The 23,760-nt window shown below is 40.7% G+C and overlaps 1 protein-coding gene across 2 annotated transcripts in view; it reads left to right on the top strand.

The window, feature by feature from the left end:
• Positions 1-23,760, top strand: part of LOC131104474 (beta-1,3-galactosyltransferase 1-like) — an 82,288-nt gene that overhangs the window by 15,754 nt on the left and 42,774 nt on the right. The window lies entirely within an intron of this gene.

Raw genomic sequence — 23,760 nt, 5'->3', positions numbered from 1 at the left:
TTGTCCCACAGCCGGACTCATTCATCAGTTTTATAACTATGCACCATACATATGGGTGGAAATAGTAATAGAAGTAGAGACAAGGCAGGGTGAGCTGAATAACAGACACTGATTGAAAGATTGTGTTGTGTAAGATTATGTCTCTGCAGTGGTTGTCAATCATCAACAGGGCCTCAGGTTATATGCCAAATCTGTAAACATCCCATCACTTATCCATGCAAACATACTGTATGTTTTCAAAACCAAGCTAGCAGCTGTCCAAATGATTGAGTACTTCCAATAGCTGTTTTACTGTGTGATGTCTTGACCTCCGAGCGCCTTTGCTTTATAGATTAGGCCTTTAATAATAAATGACCATACACGCTTGTCGGAACAGATTAGGTGGCTAATCTCCAGTGTACAGGCTTTTATAATAGTATAACTCCCAGAAGCAATATAAAGCTAGAGCTTAGTGCGACCGTGGCTAATGTACTTCTTACCATGGAGCAGCATCATTGAGTTTACATCCACAAATTCAGATTATTTGCTAATTTGTGAGTGCCCCGCATAAACAGCCCGGACAACGTTGTGTGACACAGAGAATACCGCATTACCGCGCGTACTCACGAGTTTTGTTTGGTCACGAGTTTGCCATCTGTTGTACTCAGGTCAGTGCAGTGTGCTCTTCATTTAAATGTGCATGTGTTTATTGAAGTGTGAGCATGCAAAATGCTATTAGTCTCACACCGCATGGCTCACTGCCAGCAATGTGTGGTGACGACAGCTGAATAGATGAGGAGCCGCACTCTGTTGGGCATTACTACTCAGTAATTATGACAAATGAACAATTATCATACCTGGACATAAATCCAAATCAGCGTGTGCATGACATGCAATACAGTTTTGTCCTTAGTCATTTGAAATGGTTACAGTTTTGGCACACATGGACAATTATAGTATGTCAATATATATTTTATTGTAAAAAATAGACATGAGACATAAACACAATACAGTGGAACCTTGGTTGGTGTCATCCGTTCCAGAAGGTTCGACTCAAACCAAAACATACCATGGCCGACAAGTGCAAAGCACATTCATAAAAAGCAACCCCAAATTACAGTAAAGTCTCGTTATATCGATATCGGTTAAAACGAATTACTACTTATTACGATACTATTTTCATTTCCCGGCAAATTTCTAGTCTTTTATGATATAATTAGCTCCGTTAGTACGATACACAGTTATTATGATAATCCGGTTACTAGGATGCCCTTTTCATCTCCCGCCAGCCAATTTGGTCTGCTTATATCGATACAAAAGCAGCTTAAATCAATCTTAGCTTAAGGATTTCAATACCAAAAAAGAACACGGCGAACGGCTGCTTCCAGTCAACTTTATTTTTCACACTTCCACCACCAGAGTGCAGCACACACAGCGGAAAACACCCATCCCTTGCGCCTACCCCTCCGGGTGGCAACACCTTCCCTATCGATAGTTCCGGGGTGAATTATGTCCCGGTAACCGGTAATCACTACAGCGTAAGTTTATTTTTATTTACTGTAGTACAAATTTTATTGTAGTACAAAAGCATGCTAGATACGCAATCCATGAACTCAAGGAGAAAATTACATGCCATATCAAAGATCCGCCCACTTTTAATGCAGTTCGGTGCAGGATCGGATATATGGATAGTCCGGTTATATCGGTATTTTTTCCGACTCCAGAGAATATCGATATAACGAGACTTTACTGTACAATTGCAGCACACAAACGGGGAATTGACCAAATCCCAGACTTATAGGAAGTGATAACATTTGGACCAATCAGCTTTTTTGGTTTATGTGTGTAACCGAAAGTCCACACATAACAAAAAGAAAAACTAATGACAATTAGACCACCCAGAAGGGAATTGTACCCCCATTATACCGTCATTAAAATATTTGATGGACTCCTGTCGTACATCTGTTCCTTCCGTCTGGTGTTTGCATGCACATCGAGTTCTGCGTGCACATCGTGGGAGCGCGCACCCTCCGCTAAAACCTAAACTATCAGATGCCATTCAATTTTATTTTTAAGGCACAGTACTCCATGATTATGAGGTGACACTTTTTGTCAGCATCTACTCTTCTATAGTTTGGCCACGGCTCCCAAGTCTCATTTGTAGTGCCGTGATAGTGCGCCACCTGCAGACTGTAGGCTGAACTGAACTTCTGTATGTTATACAAACATAAATAACAAAGAGTAGTGGAAATATGATTGTTATAAAAGTCTGGGACATCCTGACCATATGCCCGAGCAACCTGATCTGGCTCCTCTCAATACTATATTTGGTAATACGGTGTAAAGGTGACTATAGGGGTGTTATTTAATGTCTAGAAGGCTCTAATAATGTTAAAAAACAGATTTAGAAAGTCGGGAACATGTTCTGTATGCTTAATATTTCTACTTGAAATTCACTTATCACGGTCAGGTCTGTAACCAATTAACTGTGATAAACATGGTATTAATGTAATGAAAAAAAATAATTTATTCATTTCATGATTTATATGCATTAACAACTGTTTTATGCACGTACGACTATCAAACTGTGTTTTGCGTTAACGTTTTTGAAATTTGTAGCGTAACCGCATTAGTTAGCAAAGATCTATACAATCAACTGCTGATGACATCATAGACGGGCAATGGCGCTGACTTCCTGTTCCTGTTTCCATGCATTAGCATGCAAAAGGTTGCCAACAAGGGCGTTCATTCATTCATTCATTCATTTTCTACCGTTTTTTTCCTCACGAGGGTCGCGGGGGTGCTGGAGCCAGCCAATCACAGGGCACATATAGACAAACAACCATTCACACTCACATTCATACCTATGGACAATTTGGAGTCGCCAATTAACCTAGCATGTTTTTGGAATGTGGGAGGAAACCGGAGTACCCGGAGAAAACCCACGCATGCACGGGGAGAACATGCAAACTCCATACAGAGAGGGCCGAGGGTGGAATTGAACCCTGGTCTTCTAGCTGTGAGGTCTGCGCGCTAACCACTAGATCGCCGTGCTGGCAACAAAGGCGTTTTATTATAAAAATACAATGCGAACAATACATATATCAATTTTTTGCATATGTTTTTGACATGAACTGAAAACAATGTCTACACTAATTGAGTTTCTGCTATATAAACAATCTATATTAATTCCAGCAGAACTGTCAACATGAGGGAATACTACACCATACATCCTCCATTTTCTCATCATTCCTCGTTGGGTAAAGAATGTTTGCAAAACTTTGTTAGCAACGATCATTAGTGTTCAGCATGCAGTATATCTGATTCATTCCCAAAGTGAGGTCCTTTTTATTAGTGGATCCATTTCCTACAAAGCTAGCTAGACATTTGTGGTATAATTTCAAGCAAAGGCGTGTCTAATACGAGACCATTAGCTTGGTTGTGTCTGCCTTGGAGTCAAGTGTTGGAAGCACCATGTTCTCTCCTTTTTAGAAGCTGAAACAATCTGCATTGTTTAAATCCATCACTCATGTCTCAGCAGTGAATACAAATGTCTTCTTCCATGACATTCCCACTTAGGCTTTGTTTTCTGTGCTTACTTACCTGTCTGTTGAAAGCGATGATGGCCTCGTTCCTTCCTTGTCACCCACTCTGCTTTGTTCAAACTTTTGACAGAGATGACCTGGTTGTTTTTATTATTTTTTTGTAAACATAATATTTATGGAAGTTGCAAGCTTGCTGCGTTTCACCGCTCAGGAAAATGCAGACAATATATATTTTTTTGTGGCGCCTGTGTCTTTCCCACTGATTTATAGCGAGCGGTAGAGGACCTGTGTTGTGGCTTTGATGAAGCTGTTCATACATTTCATTTTATTTCTGCTGGAAAACAACAGCAGTTCATTTTATTGCAAAGGGTCTCCAGGGATATATCACCATAGTCGGTGTTCAGTGCTGTGTGGCATCTTGCCAGTAAGAAATCAAAGGAGACAGATGTGCCAGATAGAAGCGCTACTATTACATGTGGTCAGTGTGCTAATGCTTGCTACATCACTTTGTGTTTGGTTTAATTAATGTAACAATGGATTTTTTGGTCCGATGCTCATAATATTCAATGCACAACAAATAATACACACACAACACAATTACAAGAAATTATGGAAGTATTTATACAATGCAGGGGTCTCAAACTCAGTTTACCTGGGGGCCACTGGAGCTAGGGTCTGGGCGAGGCTGGGCCGCATCAGGTTTTCAAAAAAAAACGCATTTATTAAAAACAGAAAAATGAATAAACTTTGCTTTGGTTCCGATTTTCTACAAAAAAAAGCTCTGATAAAACATTCCACTGTTCTCAGATATCTTAATTTTTATTTTTCTACACAAAATAAGATGAAAAATAAATAAACAAATCAAGAATAAAGAAAATCAATCAGCAATAAATAAATAAATATAATAATAATAAAACGGTAAACAATAAAAACTTAACAAACCACATATAGTTGGTGGGTAGACAAATTATTTTTTTCAGATTAAAATGAACAAAGCATTATTAGAGCCCTGTAGACATGACAAAACACGACTATAGTCACATTTATACTCTTTTTATTTACAACATATTGCACAACTGCAGGGTCTTGAGACACATGCTAACTCGCAAACTAGAGAGCTAGCGACCTAAACGGTAGCCTTCAAGTTATTTCCTTTAAACTTAAATAGCCAAAAACTTACCACTTCCACACGGATAGGGAGGATAACTATTAACAGTTATTTAACATTTTACAAAAACATTAATCAAATGTAATAATTTTTTCTGGGTAATGATACCATACAGCATCCATATCAAACTTATGCGGGCCGCACTTGGCCCGCGGGCCGCGTGTTTGAAACCCCTGATCTAATGGGACCACCCTCTGCACACATGGAAAATATACTCATCCAACACACACAACCACACAAGTGTGCTAAACTACGCTAACCCCACTAGCTTCCATTCACGCTCTGTAAGAGGAGTTTGACCTGTGTTTTAGGTCACCATTTCAACATGCCCAGTTCAGGAGGACGGTTTAGTGTTTGCAATGAGATTCTACCACACTTGAGCCAGCGGCTGGGTAAATACTTCCCCACAGGAACGTTCCTTCTCCTCATGATGACAGTATTTCATTCATATTATGTGAGATCCCGCGTTTAACAGTAAATTCCATTTTTATTGGCCAGTTCTGCAATTCAGTTAATTGTGTTACAGGTAAATATGTTGATTCTGTTAACATAGAGCGCTACTAACACAACACACACTGTTGTCATTGGAAAGTGCTGCAGTACAACAACAACAATACAACATGTAATAAGTTCACCCAGGAAAACAGCATCAACAACATTGATTGACACAATATGGATTACCAACTTTAGTGGTCTCTGACGGTGGTCCCTGACCTTTTTGAGCTCATGGACGGTCTAACAAACAAATTGCATAAAAATACAAGGTGTCATGAGGAGCTGGATACGGCCGGAAGATGCAAAAATATGCAAAACGGAAGTTACTATCTACTATGAAATGGAGCATAGAGCTTGGCTGCAGGGATACAAACAGGAGGAACGCCAGGAGTTCTCACAATACGAGCACACATGGCCGGAATGGGCAGGAACCCTCATGAGCAAATATAAACCGTAAATTAGCTGTAGACTCAGTAGAATTAAAGCGAAACACACATTCCTTTTGCAGATCAATAAAGTATTTCAGTCACGCTGAAAGAAAACAGGAAATGAATGAATCTCCCAAGTAAGGAAATCATAGCAGGAACCCAACTTTAAGTCCAACCTGTCAGCAGATCATAATACAGCTTCTGTTGGCTTAGAGTTGAGCACATTGATTCATTCATATTTAAATCATGCTTTGCTCCTGTAGCGGGTTCCCTTGAGGATACATCAAATAATGCCTTACTGTCGCTTGAAATAGCTACAGACGATTTCAAAAATTAAAGATGGCCTCCAGAACAGCGTTTTGTTACCTGTTACTTTACAGTACAACAGAGATGAAGATCAACCTTCATCAAGACCTCCCGGCATACAGATGAGCTTCATCTGCAAAATGATGAACACTTATCATGCAGATGACAATAATGCCTGGAAATATTTTAATCAAATGGCTTTGGTAATGATTAATTGGACAGCACAATAGGTAAGATACAAATAATCAGGCTACAATGATGCTGTGTAGTGCCATTTGGTGATGCAAGCACAGATGCCGTGGTCATATGTTGGTGAGAGTGCATGATATTCACCAAGAGGCAATTCTGTGAAAGGTGTAATGCAGGGGTCTCAAACACGCGGCCTTAGTGCGGCCCGCGTAAGTTTGATATGGATGCTGTATGGTATCATGTACCCAGAAAAAATTCTTACGTTTGATTAATGTTCATGTCAAAGGTTAAATAACTGTTAATAGTTATCCTCCCTATCCGTGTGGAAGTGGTAAGTTTTTGGCTATTTAAGTTTAAAGGAAATAACTTGAAGGCTGCCGTTTAGGTCGCTAGCTCTCTAGTTTGCGAGTTAGCATGTGTCTCAAGACCCTGCAGTTGCGCAATATGTTGTAAATAAAGAGTATAAATGTGACTATAGTCCTGTTTTGTCATGTCTACAGGGCTCTAATTATGCTTTGTTAATTTTAATCTGAAAAAAATAATTTGTCTACCCACCAACTATATGTGGTTTAAGTTTTTATTATTTGCCGTTTTATTATTATTATTATATTTATTTATTTATCACTGTGATTGATTTTCTTTATTCTTGATTTGTTTATTTATTTTTCATCTTATTTTGTGTAGGAAAATAAAAAGTAAGATTTGAGAACAGTGGAATGTTTTATCAGAGCTTTTCTTGTAGAAAATCGAAACCAAAGCAAAGTTTATTCATTTTTCTGTTTTTCACAAATGTGTTTTTTTTTTTGTTTTTTGGAAAACCTGATGCGGCCCAGTCTCACCCAGACCCAAGCTCCAGTGGCCCCCAAGTAAATTGAGTTTGAGACCCCTGGTGTAAAGTTTAGATTCTGTCAGTCCAGCAAAGCAAACAGTATAAGCCATAATTAATAATTATTGAGTCTGCGAGTAGCTCATTCAATAACAAAGATCTATTTACACTATACAATTTTATAATCCTGAACAAGGTATTTCTACAGTCTTTTAGCTTTTTTTTTTCAGGGGCAAAAAGAGGTGATGATGCAACTCTCCACTAATGCATTTCATTTCATAACAATTTTAAGCCATAAAAACATCCAGAAGGCAGCAGAAGTGCTTTTGAGAGAGCTCGGCAAGTGATCCTGTGAACGGAAAATCACACATGATAGGAAGTGGGAGAGCATGGAGGAGTGTAGTGTGCAGAAGGTTACGCATTTTGTAACGCATTTACACACAGTTAAAAAAAAAAATTGTAGTTATATTTGTAAATTGTTTTTTGATGTAAAAAAAACTTTTTGTGTTCATTAATTCATTTTCTACCGCTTTTCCTCACGAGGGTTGCGGGGGGTGCTGGAGCCTATCCCAGCTGTCTTTGGGCGAGAGGCGGGGTACACCCTGGACTGGTCGCCAGCCAATCACAGGGCACATATAGACAAACAACCATTCACACTCACATTCATACCTATGGACAATTTGGAGTCGCTAATTAACCTAGCATGTTTTTGGAATGTGGGAGGAAACCGGAGTACCCGGAGAAAACCCACGCATGCACGGGGAGAACATGCAAACTCCACACAGAGATGGCCGAGGGTGGAATTGAACCCTGGTCTCCTAGCTGTGAGGTCTGTGCGCTAACCACTAGACCACTGTGCCGCCCTTTGTGTTGTTTATTTAGATATTAAAGCAAAACATATTTGTGTCAAAGCAAAAGTTAAGCTTGAAATATATATATTTTTTTCCTCTCCTTTTTTTGGGTCAGGAATTGATGTTTTCCTTAAACTTTCCATTGTTCTACGTCTCATTACTAAAGAAGGTGAATGTATGTACACTGTATGTTTTGCTCCATGTCATCCACTACATGTTTAAAACCCACAGTGAGATTGTTGTGGAGCTGTAATCTTTCACAAAGGGATATAACAGTGTGAATAGCAAATTGATCAATTCTCGGTATAAAGACATCAATCATTGCTGGGAATGAATAACACAGAAATGATGATGCGATGAGGTCAAAGAAGGAAGGGCGAACGGAGAAGAAATAATCAGCAGAGCTCCGGGTCTAAATTGTGGCAAGGCACAGATCCAGGCAACGCTATAAAAATCTTCTGTGCTTATTGGGCTCCATCCAAGCTACTCTTTGTTGATTAGATGACAGAGAATTGTCACAAGGAAGACAACAATTAGAATTTAGAAAGTAACTGATGAAGGACAGTGTTTGTTGTTTACAGCACTTTTTTTTTCATTGATGTCTACTGTGTCGTGCTGCTTTTATGGCCCAATATTTATGTAGCCCGAAGACGCCAATGCCAACCTGCTTGTAAAGCCCACAGTCGCAACACTTGCCAGATCGATGTTTTGATATAGTCGGATAGAATAAATTGTGCATGAGGTTGGCACATCTGCCTGGTGGTTCTGGGTTTGAATCTCTGCTCTGGAGTTTGCATGCCCTACTTGAGAGGGTTTACTCCGGTTTCTTCTCATAGTTCAAAACAAAGGTGTGAGCGTGATTGGTTAGTTGTTTACTATATTTGACCTCAGTGAGCAAGGGAGGGGCGGGGTTTAAACACAAGCCTTGCAACTTTTTCTGGTGTCATTGTAGAGTTTTCTGGTATTTAGGGACTTAAAAGTGAAAGCACATATTGTTTGTGTTCTTATTGAGCAGCCCTGAGTGGTATTGATTTATTAATTAATATTTTTGGCGGCGCGGCAGTCAAGTGGTTAGCGCGCAGACCTCACAGCTAGGAGACCAAGGTTCAATTCCACCCTCGGAAAATGTATTATTTTGGTTAAAACACAAACATAATAGGTCTGCTTTCATGGATGAGTAAGGGAATTAAAAAATATTCACATTTCACGGGCCGAAATCAGACGATATTTACATTTTTAAATCATTAATTGATGACCAGGGCTGCACGGCGGTCGAGTGGTTAGTGCGCAGACCTCACAGCTAGGAGACCTGTGTTCAATTCCACCCTCGGCCATCTCTGTATGGAGTTTGCATGTTCTCCCCGTGCATGCGTGGGTTTTCTCCGGGTACTCCGGTTTCCTCCCACATTCCAAAAACATGCTAGGTTAATTGGCGACTCCAAATTGTCCATAGGTATGAATGTGAGTGTGAATGGTTGTTTGTCAAAATGTGCCCTGTGATTGGCTGGCGACCAGTCCAGGGTGTACCCCGCCTCTCGCCCGAAGACAGCTGGGATAGGCTCCAGCACCCCCCGCGACCCTTGTGAGGAAAAAGCGAAAAATGAATGAATGAATGAATTAATATCTTTTTATAATCCCATGAGCATGAAATGGCAAAGGTATTTTACATTCCATGCCATACTTTTTTGCCTTCTTGGATGATATTGTTGTACCATGTTTGGTCCACTATTAATCCAGATTAATTAGTTATTAATAATATTGAAGCGCCAAAGAACTGGAGTCTGAGGCGGAGTGTCGAATTTGGGTGAAAACTTAATTTTTCTTGCAAACATTAACTTGCACTCTTTGCTACGTAAGACATGAAAAGCCCCGTCTCTCAACCACAACAGGAAGCGGAAAACCCCCGTCCCTTGCGCCCACCCCTCCGGGTGGCAACCCCTCCCCTATCGATCGTTCCGGGGTGAATTATGTCCCGGTAACCTACCACTACAATATATTATTTTTAGGACCAAATGTTGGAAAAGGCGGCACGGCGTCTAGTGATTAGCGCGCAGACCTCACAGCTAGGAGACCAGGGTTCAATTCCACCCTCGGGCATCTCTGTGTGGAGTTTGCATGTTCTCCCCGTGCATGCGTGGGTTTTCTCCGGGTACTCCGTTTTCCTCCCACATTCCAAAAAAAAAACATGCTAGGTTAATTGGTGACTCCAAATTGTCCATAGGTATGAATGTGAGTATGAATGGTTGTTTGTCTATATGTGCCCTGTGATTGGCTGGTGACCGGAGACAGCTGTGACAGCACCCCCGCAACCCTCGTGAGGAAAAAGCGATAGTGAATGAATAAATGTTGGAGAAATACACAAAACATATCATTGAAGTAGGCTATGCTACAGCACATATGAGCGACTGAAAGATTTTCTGTCTCATTGGAATAAAGAGAGCTCACTGTGTCACTGTGTGGGATTTTCTGCTATCACAATTGAATCTGAATAATAGCTATCGTTTGATAACTTTTCACTTTTATGGCCCATGCCTAATTACAACATTGTTGTTTTACAATGAACAAACTCAGCGTGAATGTGGTGATAAATGGGATGACACACTTTGATTCGTTCAGACTGCATCAAATCATTCCGTTTATAGAGTGACAGAAGTGGTAAAAGGGGAGTCATCCGCACACAAATACATGTGGGCGTTTCTCACTAACGCTCATTTTGCATCAGGGATAACGTTGGATAAGCACTGCGTGCATATTATCTGCCCTCCATGCGCCTGCCACACATTCCCACCGTACCTCATTAGTCATCATGCTCATGAACACATGCTCGCTTTTCATAGCTGCGGCGCATCAACCACCTAGAGGGGTAGATGCCTGGGTGGCATTTTGATGCGCTGTTTGCAGCTGACAGGTTCAGCATAATCACTTCTGGCCTCCCATGAGATTGGTTTATAAGCTCATCGTTAAATGTCAATCTGGATTTACCTTTCGCAAGCAAGGACTGTATCAATGCAAATGGAGTTCTGTCTTTTTAATAATAAGAAAAAAAAATGTATGCCACTCACTTTGATAACTAATATGACAGCCAGGGGTGGGTGCATATCCGCTAAAAATTATACCACATCATGTTGAGGAAATTGTAGTTGAGAATGTGGAGTAGACAAAGAAAACATCCTCTCCCACTTTATTGGGGGGTTGCCTCACCCTCGGCAGGAATCTCCACCCTCCCAGACGGTCAAGGTAATTTAATTTTCTATATAGCACATCAGATGTACACGTCAAGCTACGCAGGAGGGTTTGGAGGGGGATGGGCGAGCCTACGTAGCGTACGGCAGTGCTTCGAAAGATGGAGGATAATCCAGGCTTCACACAGCAGTACCAGTTTCAAGCTCTGCCTGCTGGTGGATCGTAGTAATTATAATCAGGTACAATTGTCTGGTCTACACTGAAGAGTAGGGTTGGTCAGAGGGTTAGTTTGGAACTGGGTAAAAAGCTACTGAGCAGACAGGAGCTTAAATACATCGTGAATCGTACCCCAGGGGTCAATACTGGGACCAACACCATTCAACCTACATGAATGACCATGACAGGTCAAGAATGATCTAAAGCTAGTATTATTTGCAGATGATACTACTATCATACAAGAGTTAATGGAAAAAAGTTACAAATTAATTAAAAGTAAAATATTGCAATATGGGGCGGCACGGCGGTCGTGTGGTTAGCGCGTAGACCTCACAGCTAGGAGACCAGGGTTCAATTCCACCCTCGGCCATGTCTGTGTGGAGTTTGCATGTTCTCCCCGTGCATGTGTGGGTTTTCTCCGGGTACTCCGGTTTCCTCCCACATTCCAAAAACATGCTAGGTTAATTGGTGACTCCAAATTGTCCATAGGTATGAATGTGAGTGTGAATGGTTGTTTGTCTACATGTGCCCTGGGATAGGCTCCAGCACCCCCGCGACCCTCGTGAGGAAAAAGTGGTAGAAAATGAATGAATATTGCAATATGGTTATAGCAAAAAAGATACAAATTGACGGTGTGGACATTGAGACATTACCTTGCATTACATTACCTTCACCCTTCAGCCATGGTATGTCCTACATGAGAGGAAAAAAGTTATCCTCTCATCCAGTGTGGAAGTGGTAAGTGGTTCCTGCATCATACTGCATCATAAGAGTTGTCATGCGATTGTTTAATCCCTAGTTATCCAGCGCAAGAAGGCCCTTGTTCCCTCTTGTAAAAAGCAGGCACACCTTCCGCCTGACTACTCTGTTTAAAGGGTTCCGGTCTCTCCTGTAGAGGGAAGGGAGGTCTCTAAGTCAGGGGCAAGAAATTAATTTAACGTGGTCAGGTGTGGTGACTGCGATCCTCATCTCAAGTAAAGTTGCTGACTTTATTACTGGAGCCTGACAGTTGCACAAAGTTGTAATCCACAGCATCCATCCAGTGTCATAAACAAAGTTTCTCAAAGTACTTCCAGAACATTACATCAAGTACAAAGCCATGTACTGCCTGCCTGCCTTTCATCTAAATCTTTCGCCCGTGGAGTACTCCCATTTCCCTGCAGCTTTTTGCCCACTTTGAGTCTAAATCTATCCCAATTTAAAAAAATAAGCCCATCATGACTCACTGTAATGCACACAGGAAGCCAAGGGAACCAAATGTGGCACGTACTGTACAACACATGCTACTGTCTAGATCAGGGGTCTCAAACTCAATTTACTTGGGGGGCCACTGGAGCTCGGGTCTGGGTGAGACTGGGCTGCATCAGGGTTTCCAAAAAACAACAAAAAAACCGCATTTATTAAAAACAAAAAAATAAAAAAAACTTTGCTTTGGTTCCAATTTTCTACAAGAAAAGCTCTGATAAAACATTCCACTGTTCTCAAATATCTTACTTTTTATTTTTCTACACAAAATAAGATGAAAAATAAATAAACAAATCAAGAATAATGAAAATCAGTAATAAATAAATATAATAATAATAAAAACTTAAGAAACCACATATAGTTTCATTACAATTATTTTTTTCAGATTAAAATGAACAAAGCATTATTAGAGCCCTGTAGACATGACAAAACACGACTATTGTCACATTTATACTCTTTTTATTTACAACATATTGCGCAACTGCAGGGTCTTGAGACACATGCTAACTCGCAAACTAGAGAGCTAGCGACCTAAACGGTAGCCTTCAAGTTATTTCCTTTAAACTTAAATAGCCAAAAACTTACCACTTCCACACGGATAGGGAGGATAACTATTAACAGTTATTTAACCTTTTAACATGAACATTAATCAAACGTAATAATTTTTTCTGGGTACATGATACCATACAGCCTCCATATCAAACTTGCGCGGGCCGCACTAACATTAAACTTTCATATCAAGGCGGGGGCCTCAAACTAGTGTCCTGCGGGCCACATTTGGCCCGCGGGCTGCGTGTTGCTGCTTTCTTTTGACTTGCATTGTGGGTTAGGTCGCAGACAAGCTGCAGGCCTAAGCACCCTGCACAATATCGTTATTTATGTGTATCTTTCTATGCATGGTATTAGTCTTTCATTTCAAAGGGGTCAAAGACAGCTATAATCCAATTGATCCAGACAACTGATCCCACTAAATCCTGTCACATGAGGTTGAGCCTTCTGGCTATGCTGCTGTAGCTGCATCTTTTTGGTGCTCATGTCGAATTTCATTTTATTTCTGCTGCTGAAGGTCTAATCCCATTGATAGTCATGAATGTAATTTCTCCTGCGTAGGTTTGGATTTTGTTTTCAATGTACGGTTAGGATTGTGGACTGACAACGCAAAAATAAACATTCCTAAGCATCAGTGAATGAGTCAGGCTGACATTGAATGCTGGCTTCCCACTCTGCCTCTCGTTATCTCACCCTTCATAGTGGATTCTTGTTGGCTTTGCTCCTGAGTTGCCCTCACACTTGTCCCTGTGTTGAAACCTGCCGTCACCTCTCTCCCTGATACTACTATGTGATGGGCATGTGGTCCCCCTGACCTCACCAACACATATCCGTGCTTGTAAAATAACATTAAGAAGCCTTCACCAAGTACATCACCGCAGCTCATAAAACGCTTTGGCTGTGCTCCTGGTTGCAGGGTACAGTTAAAATGACATCAGTAGATCTTGATGATGATGATACTCTGAGTCCGTCTGTCCTCTACACTATGATGCAATCAACTTTTAAAGACTGCATTTTGAGAGTGAGGGAAGGGGAGGTGCATGTTATTATCATATAATCCGTTGGTCACAGAATAGAATCAAACACATGACCTTGACTTTTGTAAATGGGAGCTCCAGTCAGGTCAGATTCAAATTGTTCTATTTGACTGGCTTCACTATTCATTCATTCATGCGCTGGATAACTAGGGATTGAACAATCACATTGCAACTCTTATGATGCAGGAACCACTTACCACTTCCACACGGAATGAGAGAGCTTTTTTCCTCTCATGTAGGACATGCCATGGCTGAAGGGTGAAGGTAATGTAATGCAAGGTAATGTCTCAATGTCAACGCCGTCAATTTGTATCTTTTTTGCTATAACCATATTGCAATATTTACTTATTCATTCATTCATTTTCTACCGCTTTTTCCTCACAAGGGTCGCAGGGGGTGCTGGAGTCTATCCCAGCTGTCTATGGGTGAGAGGCGGGGTACACCTTGGACTGGTCACCAGCCAATCACAGGGCACATACAGACAAACAACCATTCACACTCACATTCATACCTGTGGACAATTTGGAGTCGCCAATTAACCTAGCATGTTTTTGGAATGTGGGAGGAAACCGGAGTACCCGGAGAAAACCCGGGGAGAACATGCAAACTCCACACAGAGATGGCCGAGGGCGGAGCTTCACTATTCATACACACAGTAATTCAAAGTAGGGTAAAATCACTTCATAAAATCATTCCAGAAATATGAAATTATTCCACAAAATTCCAAAAATCATTCTATAAAAGTAGTCATATGCACAGTTGGAATTGAACATTGCAAAAGTTGAGGATTGTTGCACATCTTCTGGAAGACTGTTCCAGAATTTAGCAGCATAGAACTGTTTAGTCCTGATTCTGGGCACCCACAGGAGACCATTTTCTGACAAGACACAAGCAGAGCTGTTTTAAAGTCTATTGTCTGAGAGACAGAACGCTAGGACTAATACGGTTATATTTCCTGGTTCTAGTCGGGACTCGAGCATCTGAACGGTCCTTGGTCGTTCATACTGTTATCATTTACATCACCATCCGATCTGTACGTCCTTTGGTGGAAAGACGAGCTTGATTGAGGTTTCCCATCCCAAACTGTACTGTGACACCTGAACAAATGTGTACCATTTGTGATGCAATTGCTGTGAAACGGTTATATTCAAAGCCAACACTCATTTATCATCAGCCCTTCATCGATCGCTCATCTGAGGAAAAGTTATTCAGGTTTGCGAGGGTTATTTGTATTCTTTTATTGCAACTAGGGCTTTTGTGCTGTTTTGAAGCTTGTTATTTCCCAGCAGAATGGATTTGCTGGAAGAGAAATGGTAACTTTGAAATGAACACACTTTTTTCATGTAGCCCCGTGATCTTCTCTCACGCTAGTGGAGTTCCGAAAGCATCTTTTTTTTCCTCCTGAGAGGGTGAGAGTCACAGCTTCAGGTGTTTCCCAACCTCCCTAAAAAAAAATGTATATACAGTACGTATTCTTGCACCCCTTATGTTGTGCTGTGCAAGTTTAGCTCACACAATATGAATCCAGTTCATTTAAATTATTTTAGGTGAAAAATTAGAATGAAAGTTGTTTTCAAAAGGGACCTATTATGCTAATTTTCCGGTCCTCTGTATTGAGTGGTGGACTCCTATAGAACAGCTACACACAATAACAATAACATTATTTTTTAAAAAAACCCTTAAACTGTATTATGGAAAGCAGGAAGTGAACAAATGTAACAGTTAGTGATTGTAAAAGTACCAGATGGAGGGGTAGGATTTAATAAGCTTTGCTTCTTCCTACTCCTATTGGACATGTGGAACTGGGAACTGATTATGGGATGCACTCAATTGTAATCTGATGCATGTTCAAACGAAATAAACCATTACCATAACCAGCACAGAAAGCCTTCTAGTTCTTCCAGAATCTGCACCTATTCAGCTGTATTTATTTGGATTTCATGGTTCCCTTGAAAACGGTTTGTTTTAATGCCTTCCACTTACGGCCCACCTCCAGGCACGCCCCCTCTGCCTGTTTTATGATGGCTTCATTGAATAAAACAAAAACACATTTTATGCGAAAAAAAAGTGGTCATGCTCCCCCAATTGAGTTGTTGTGCGCCACGCATGTTACAGAACAAGTTTACCAAGTAACTTTAGATATAAATCAAACTAGTGGTTTGAGTGACTCACCGCTGAGCTCTTCTGTGGCTGCCGATTTCTCGGAAACGGCGAATGGCCAATCACAAGAGCGTGAGGAGTGAATACATAATGAGCATTTTATATAAACACGAATATGGATGACTAAATATACTTGTTTATAACGAGTAATCAGCTCATCCCTTTGTTTGACTTCTAACTGAATTGAATCCAGACGCGACACTCATCTACTCATCTACTCATCTACACATCTACACACATACGTGCTTAAGTGGAAAGACCAAAGGGTTGTTATCTTGTAGATGCCAATTTGTTTGAACATGGAATATGTTTGTGAATATTGTTATCAAGTCAGTTTCAAGTGGTTTCCTAGCTGAGAGTTTTTTTTTTTTTATACCCGTGTTTGTGGTACGGTATAAATAAGCTAATAAAATGCAGTAAACTACGTGTGTGTTTTAAAGGGACTGAATGAACCAACACATTACTTGCATGATATCCTCCCTTGTGCACAATGATAGAAATTTGGCAAAATTTAGCAACTAACATTAGCTATAATTGCGTCGGCAAGACTGTATTTTATTAACTTTATTAACTGTTCCATCATTCATGAAGAACCATGTCTCACCCAGACTCGATGTTGTGTTTTTTTTTGTTCTACAAAATAAAAACTGTCATTCAACAATGTGAAAATCTTTGTGTCAGCTCACTCCATCAAATAATGTGCTGCTAAGTAAAGAGTCTGCCAGGTGGTTTTGTAATGTAAATCACATCCAGTTAAAGTAAATTGGTTTTCTGCTTTTTATAGAGCTTTTCAACAGAATGCGCAGCTTTTAGCAGCACACTGCTAATTTGTCCAAAATGGGAACAATAATGCCTGAGAGCTTAGTCGCACTGCTACATTTCTGCATGCATGTACTTAGTGAAATGTTCTTGTTGCACTTGACTGAACATTTTCCACAACTGGAACTTTAATTAACTCGTGAAGTCTTATCAGTCAATTTGAAGCAAACCTTGGATTTAGCACGATTTGCGTATTGATGTTCAAAATCATTTTAATACAATAGTAAGTTCTAAACTGCAATTTTGGACCTATGGCAACAGATCACTGCAGGATGTTAGAACATTCTGTCCTTGTTTGCAACGTTAACCTCGACCAATTTGCTTGCGGCAACGAGGGAGCCAATCAACTTCCACAGCTCAGCAGCTCCTATTGTCTTTTTCCTCTTGGACTGTGGCACAGAGCACCTGCATAATTTTCATGGTTGCTATCAAGGGCTGTATGATTGTAATTGAACATGTAATAACGCAAGGGAGAGAAAAGTGGGTTTTGGCTCATTGCATTGTTGAAGCGTTGGGTTAGCAACTCGTGTCTTATGGGAAAATAACACAAGCTAGTGTGAGAAAACCACAAACCCCACCATTAAAATATTAGCTCGTCTACTGGGGTCCAGAGGTCATGATAATTCAGTTGTAATTGAATTAATGGTATTCAATAACGCCTTTTCACTTTATTTGGCTGGTTATTTCAGTCACATTATATATATGATTGAATACCTCATTGGGACACGCTTTGCACCAACAACCGCAATCAAGAGTTTGCGATATCATGCAATGGAGGATGTTTTCTTTGCAGAATTGTTGTAATTCCGCCACATTGGAGAGTTTGCCTGCATGATTGGTCTTTTTAAGGTCATGCCACAGCATCTCAACAGGACTCAGGTCAGGACTTTGGGATTTAATAAGTTAATAACTAAATATTCAGACATTACTTTCTGATGAGGTCGGCCATCAAATTTGTGACCTGCTTGCCCTTGACTTAACTTGATTCTCACCACAGTGAATTGGGACTCTAGGGTTATGGCTTGAGACCTTTTGGCTCTCAATTTCACAATTTAAAAAAAAAAATCACAGTTCACAGTGAGGAATGAGCCCCAAGTGCGGAGAAGGCATAATTTCAAGTGGAAGGAAAAAAGCAAGCGCTGATTAAAGGGAGTGTTGAGGCAGGTGGCAGCTTTGTAACGAAGGGCTAGGCTTTTGGTGGCTTTTCGGATCCCTTCATGTGAGCATAAAAAAAGCCTCCAAGAATTGATTTGCTGGGGTGGGTGGACAGAGGGCACCTAGGGGGCTATGAATTTTACTCAAAATCTTAAAAATTGTGATGGCACACCAGCAAAATTGGGTAGCGGTGGTGGATGGAAAGGCTCACTGAGAATAGAAGGCACGCTTTGACAGGGTCAGAGATGTGGAAAGGATACATTGTTTCAAAAAAATCAATGTCCAGTGTAGGCAGTTATAATACAACCAAAGAGGAGGTAATCAATTTTCATTTGAATGTACCGCTGCTGCTTGATCGTCTATGAGATGAGACCTTTCACCTGCAGTACCCATTTCATTTATTTTCTATGCACTCTCTCAGGAAGTTGCCTTCAGTTCAAAACATTCAAAAATCTCACATTTCTCCTTTGGTGAATCGGCAGCACATATTTGATGTTGCCTAGTCAACCAGACCGACCTTGGAATTCCCTTATGATGACTTTGAAATGGTTCTTACTTTAATGATCAGTTTATGGCTTGTCTACACTTTCAGGCATTGGTAGTACTCACAACATAAAAATCATTAGCGCACTTAGTTGTACTTTTGTGCATTCAATTTGTTGATGAATAATGACCTCTTCTGGAATGTGGGGAATCCTGATACGGAGGTAATTAGAACATTTTTCATACTGATTATCACTTGTTGGCTTCTCACACTAATTATTAGTCGACTTGAGCATTTGTCAGATAGAACAATAACAGTGATTGTCCAATATTCTTCAATTTACATTCTTGCTTAGACTGAAAGATCGGTAATCATCATGTATTGAGGTAGTGATACGGAACAGGCTGCTGAAATCCTCACGCCGCACAGTAAAGATGACACTTGGCTGTTGAAGAATGCCTGGAGAGCGTCTCGCTCATTAAACATGATTGCATGGACTCAGAGGTCACTGTGGCGATGCGACCCATTTATTTGTCATGAGAGCAGCTGCTGTCCCTCGAGTCCACAAGGAGGAAGAACGAGTACACGCTCTGTATTCCATTTAACCATTTTGAATGGCCGGCCTGGTGATATTTAATTAATGAGAATACACATCCTTCCATCTTCCTCTGCGTATCCAAGGTTGAGGAAGCAACCAAAGCAGAGGAGCACAGACTTCCGTTTTCCCAGCTGATTTGTCAATTTCCTTCCAGAATCCAGAGATACATGGTCTCGCCAACAAATCTCGAGACCTCCAACTGGTCTCCCAAGAGAGGCGTCCTAACCAGATGCCCGGGCCGCCTCATCTGGCAACTCTACTCCCAGTTTTGTTTCGGATGAGAGAGCTTCTCACCCTGTCTTTTAAGGCAAACCCCAGCCACCCTACAGAGGAAACTCCTTTTAGTCGCTTGTACCTGTGATCTTGTCCTTTGGGTCATTACCCAAAGCTAGGAAGGAAGGGTAGGAACATACATTGACTGGTAAATTGAGAGCTTTGGCTTTCGGCTCAGCTCCCTCTTCACCGCAATGGAGCGATTCTATACCGATCCACCTTTCGATCTCACGTTCTATACTTCCATCGACTCAGAAACAAAACCATGAGGTACTAGGATTAGAGTCCACATCACCAACAAGATGACTAAGAAATAAATCAAGACTGTTGGGTGTGATGTATGATTTCTGTAAATGTGTTTCATAGCTCTTTTCAACCGAATAATAAAGATTATTATAGTTATAAATTGCTGTGTAAAAAAAAAATGACACAACAACAGGCCTTATTATCATTCATTCATTCATTTTTTACCGCTTTTTCCTCACGAGGGTCGCGGGGGTTGCTGGAGCCTATCCCAGCTGTCTTCAGGCGAGAGGCGGGGTACACCCTGGACTGGTCGCCAGCCAATCACAGGGCACATATACACAAACAACCTATTATCATTCAACACATCTTAAAAGTTAACAATTTTGTTCTGAAGCCTTTCTCTTAGTTGATCTCCTCTGCCTTTTCATACAGACTAAATTCCAAAAATCATCATTAGAAGAACGAGCAACATGAGGAAACAAAAGAACGCAGTAAACTCTGCAGTGATTCCTTAACGCCAGTCAAGACTACAAAACTGAATGTCGTTCAAAGTTCAAATGTCAGATTTCTAAGAACCAGCTGCTTTTGAGAAACGCTTGAAAAAAGACCGAAGAAACTGAAACGAAGTTCACCGATACTCTTCCAGAATCAGAATCAAAACTTTATTTATTGACCAAGTTTGCTAAAACTCCCACTGAATTTGTTGCTAGCACAATAAACAGCAAGCTCTTTAGGAAGTTAACAGCTGTTGAAATGTCTACTGTTGGGTCACACTGTTCGATACCGCTTGCCAGAGGGAAGGAGCTGGAAAAAGGTGGTGATCGGGATGGGTTGAGTCTAGGAAAATTTCGCCTGCCCCCGTCTAGGTTGTTATGGTGTACAAGTCCTCAAGAATGGGTAGGCGGATGCCGATGATCCTTTTGGCAGTTCTTACTGTTCTTTGTAGACATGGATTGTAATAGCTTCACCAGACTGTGATGGATTAAAAAAGGACGTTTTTTTCAAAATCTGCATAACTTTGTTTGGCGGTGTTAAACGGTACATAAACCAAAGGCATCCTCCCGAGTCTGAACCATGACCAGTTGCTGTTGAACCTGCGTTATGCCTTCATCTACGCCGCTAACTCGTAGCTGTGCACTTCATATTCATGTTAAAACTCCCAATGGATAATGATTGGCGGTTCTCCTATGGTATTACTTTTTTTTTCAGTTTTCATAGAATATTATCCTATTTTAGACTTTTATGGATGTTGGGAAGGCAGACAGCCCATCCTCCTCCGGCCACAGAACTCACCATACCCAGCATGACAATATTTTGACAATAGGATAAGAAAGTGTGTTTTCACAGCCATGACAAGTTTATATATATATATTTCATGTTGGCAGCACACTTGTCGTCACGCTGTCGGTCCTGCAAGGCAGTAAGTCACTTGCGGGACTGGTTTCTAGCGTAGGACCACTCAGTGTGATAGTACTCCATTCCATGGTAATTATGATGCAAATATTATTTCAAAACGAGAGAGCTTCAACTGTTTGGATGAGGCGATAGGGAGAGCTTGGCCTTTTGTAAGACACAAACTGGATCTTGATAAATATAAGCATTTTTTTACTGACAATTACAGCAACTAAAATGGTCCTGGTCACAATTAGCCACCACGGATAGATGTTACCACAGCACGTTGGTAATATACCGTACCAATTAGTATATCTGTGTATCTGTCAAATGAGCTAATTTGCCAGGTGACTGCTCATCAGCCGCCTCTTCAGAATGTCTGTCTGTGTAGGTTCACAACCGTTGTACGCTCGGGTGCAGTTGAATGTGCTGCCGCTCGCCCTGAGAAACACATTGGGTATGTGAGCAGCTTGTCAATGGATGTGTCTGATTACCGTGGAGCCGAGACGGCGGCTTGATGTGTCGGAAGCCCCCGGTCAGGTGACTGACAGGATGGGGTTGAGGCATGCCACTCAAGCTTCAGGGCAGGAAGGTCTTCCCAATTACGTAGAACACTGCTCTCTGCCTATTAGTGAGAAAGTCACAGTGGTCCGGTCTGACTTTGTACTTGTTGTTTCTGTACTTTCTCTTAGACTGTGATAGGTTCACTTGTTTTTCCAGTCACAATTACAGGCCATAATACCCCAACATAGACCTGTAGATATGTAACACTTGGTCATTATATCCACAGAAAGTGAAAATGGAAAAAATAACCTCCCCAAATTAAACCATTACCATTACCCCTGTGGGTAATTTAGACAATTAATCCACATCACTGGTGAGGTCAGATGTCACTAATGCAAGACAAAAAGGCCTGGATTTGGATCTCTGTGGGTCACCATAAAGGTGTTAGTCGGGGTAAGGTCACGGCTCTGAAGTTCTAAAACATAAAAATTCAGGATATAAGCAGAAAGTCTCAGAATATATTCAGTCAAGTGGCCATTGATCCACTGTGAATGCAATCCAGCGAGCGAAATTAAAGCTTTGATGCTGAATATTTTAATTAGAAGTCATTAATCACATTGTGATGTCAGTGCGGGTGAAATAATTCCAAAACGGCGTATTAAAATGTAGCCACAGCGCCGGCTTTGGAAGTATTTTAGTCGAGTGAGAAACTCCATTTGATATGAATTAATTTTGACCTTTTCACGGCACGAGTGGGTCTTGAATGATAGGTTCTCTGGAAACAATAGATGACTGCACCTCTTCCATCTGTTTGTTGCCGTAGGTAGATAACAACAGTGTATGCAGCATACCGATGAGTTACGGTTGGGAACACGCACGTTGCATGAAATCAGTGTAGCTGTGCGTCCACGGCGGTGGAGAGAATCACGGTGCTCACTGTCTAGAACACGGTAGTACCGTAACATCACGTTGACTACATTTCCACTATCGATGTTGTGCCAAGATTGTCTGCAGTTTGTAAATGCGGCACCGTCACGTCTGGCTTCTGAGCTCCACAGCACGAGTGGTGCCTCTGACAAAGTGTGTCCGACAATGAGTGCTCTTTCTTGGGCAGGCGAGGTTGGAGGCAGCGCCTTACTTTTTATTTTTTTTACTGACTCGTGTGGATAGACGTTTCATTCCTCCTCTGTTACTTCCTCAATCATATTTCTGTTACTACCTCAATCATATTTATTTATTTAACAACCCAATACAATACACTCATATGTGACTTTACTCATCTGTATACACCAGTCATTATTTGCACTAAGACCCATTTATGCACTATTATTATTGCACTAAAATTAATATATCTGCAATATGTCTGCTCCTGTGCAATACTATGTGTATATTTTGGATATATACATCTTGTACATATCTTGTTAAATTGTCTTTTTTATACTCTACTTTTATATACTTTTCTTTTAAACTTGACTACTGCACTGAAAGGAGAAGCTCTCCAATCTCGTTGTACATCTTGTATCATGACAATAAAGGCCATTCCATTCCATTCCATGCTTGAAATTTCTACTTTATGATATAGTATATCGGTTGTTTTGGCGTAGTTATTCATTTCAATAAAGTGATTGTTGATCACCCACCTCTTGGTCAAAAGCTACACTATTTTATATCAACACAAAAACAACACAATCACCTGGAAGAGTCTGCAGATTACGCATTTCCCAGCATGCTTTGAAGTAGTTAAAATGATCACTTTTGACTGTCTTATGCCTCTTTAAGGTGTTATTTTGTACAGACAGGGTGTTTTTGCTACAGTGCTGCCAATTTTACTCACATACTTATGGTAATGGTAATGGTTTTATTTCATTTGAACATGCATCAGATTACAATTGAATGCATCACATAATCAGTTCACAGTTCCACATGTCCAAAAGGAGTAGGAAGAAGCAAAGCTTATTAAATCCTACCCCTCCATCTGGTACTTTTTACAATCAGTAACTGTTACATTTGTTCACTTCCTGCTTTCCATAATACAGTTTAAGGTTTTGTTTTTTTTTTGTTTTGTTTTTTTTAATAATGTACCGAAGTACAAGGTGATATGACCATACAATG

This window comes from Doryrhamphus excisus, linkage group LG15, assembly GCF_037039965.1.
Source record: "Doryrhamphus excisus strain RoL-2023G ecotype Guam linkage group LG15, RoL_Dexc_Guam_v1.1, whole genome shotgun sequence".
Classification (NCBI taxonomy): Eukaryota; Metazoa; Chordata; class Actinopteri; order Syngnathiformes; family Syngnathidae; genus Doryrhamphus; species Doryrhamphus excisus.
This window is presented reverse-complemented; position numbering and strand designations above follow the sequence as displayed.